The following is a 2,143-nucleotide window of genomic DNA, read 5'->3' as shown; positions in this document are numbered from 1 at the left end:
ACAAGGTCAGTTTAAATTGTAATGTCAGTGGTGTAAACTCACCAGTTGCTCCTCAATCGAAACCCTATACAGCGTTGCTGGAACCTACTTGATGACACTTAATAACATCAATATATTTAGCTTAAACTATTATTCAAAATGTAATGCCATTATTTCTTGGAGATAAGTACTTCAACTCCCCACCTAGTCCCAAGAGCCTCAACCTTCACTGGATCCAGCCTGGGTCAACATCATTTCCTCCAAGCACTGTGGTTGATTAAAATAAGTGAGAAATCATGGCTATGCCTGAATATATGGGGATGTTTCCAGTCAGAGTTCTAATGTGCTCAAGGACTTCACTGAAGGGAGCATGCTTGACTTTGAAAGGGAAAGACTACAAGATGCCACCAATTCTTTCCAATCTGTGCTGCTTTTGCTCAATTCGTTGGCTTTTACATAATATACCATATTAAAAAATTATCCTGTGTCTAAAACATTCTAAACCTATTAGATTTTATGATCTCCATAATACGTTCCAGTATTAGTATTGTGACTTCTAGACTATGAGTAAGTATATTTTGCAATAAACTATTGGTGGAAACAATAGGATCAAAATATAATTTACTATTTTCCTTGATGATTCAAGGAGTTCATAATGAACCTGTGTTTTGAAGTACTTTGATAGGAAAACTGGTCTTCTCTTGATATAGCTTGTTGTTATAGTTAAGTGCCGTGGAGTCAGTTCCAACCCACAGCAACCCAATATAGGGTTTCCAAGGAGTGACTGATGTTTCAAACCACCAACTTTGTAGTTCAAACTGACCTTGTGGTGCAGTGCTTATCCTACATCACGGCATCCAGGCTCCTGAGATAGCAGACAGTCCTTTGAGTGCTCATGTCAGTCAGATGTTTGTCTGCTTCCCTCCAGCAAACTTCCTTTCCTCTTCTAATGTTCTGCTTCTAATATGTTGACAAATAAGACACACTAGATAGTAAACACATTAGCTGTATATGGGAATTGAGAGTAATCAGGCTATAAGTGTGGGCAACGATACATATGTGAGCTGATACTGGCATGAATTTTGTCAATTTGCATTTCAGAGTCTCATTTTCTGGACTAGGCTTTTTCTCCTACAGCAGATGTGAACTGCAAATGTTTGGCAAGTAGTTAGACTTAAGAGAATACTGATTGGTTGCGTTTGTTGTTTTCTGTGCCATAAAGGATTCTACCATGACTAATTTCAAGCTACCAAAACAGTGTCATTGAGCATGGACATCATTTAATATGAATTTGGGAAGAGTAAACCCAAACCCAAACCCACTGTTATCAAGTCAATGCTGATTCATCATGATCTTATAGAACAGAGTAGAGTTGCTTCTTGGGCTTTCCAAGACTGTGAATCTTTAAAGGAGCATGGAACAGTGGTGGGTTGGAACTACTGACCTTGTGGTTGGCAGCCAAATGAGTAACCCATGATGCCACCAGAGATCTGTGTGTAGTTGGTTGGCTCCAGTATCCCACAGTATCAGAGACACTTTTAAGTAAGAGAGACTTTGGTAAAGTAACCACTAGTTTGTCAGCATTAACATCCATCTGAAGACATAAAACTATTAGAAATATGGAATCTCAAAAAGACTAGATTCACTCCAGAATTCTTCTATATAGAGTTATTTCTTCTATAGAGATTAAGCTTTTATTAAATCTAGCATTAATTGATAACACATATGTTTCAGATACTGCTCAAAACTATATGCAAATTCAATCATTCAATACCTGTCATTGTCTTATGAAATAAGGACTAATATTAGCCACATTTTATAAATGAAGAAATTGAAGTTTAGAATGCTTGAGTAACTTCCCTGCAGTCACACAGCTATTAAGGGATGGTTGTTGTTGGTGTTAGGTGCCATCAAATTGGTACTGATGCAGAGACCCTGTGCACAAAACAAAACGAAACACTGCCTGGTCCTGGGCCAACCTCACAATTGTTGCTATGTTTGAACCCATTGATGCTGTCACTGTGCCAATCCATCTTGCTGGGGAGCTTCCTCTTTATCTCTGACCCTCCACCTTACCAAACATATCCCTCTCCCAGTGACTGGTCTCTCTTGGCAATTATGTCCAGAGTATGAGAGACAAAGTCTGGCTATCCATGCTTCCAAG

Source organism: Chrysochloris asiatica, unplaced genomic scaffold (genome assembly GCF_000296735.1).
Source record: "Chrysochloris asiatica unplaced genomic scaffold, ChrAsi1.0 scaffold00048, whole genome shotgun sequence".
NCBI lineage: Eukaryota > Metazoa > Chordata > Mammalia > Afrosoricida > Chrysochloridae > Chrysochloris > Chrysochloris asiatica.
Note: the sequence above shows the minus strand (reverse complement) of the source record.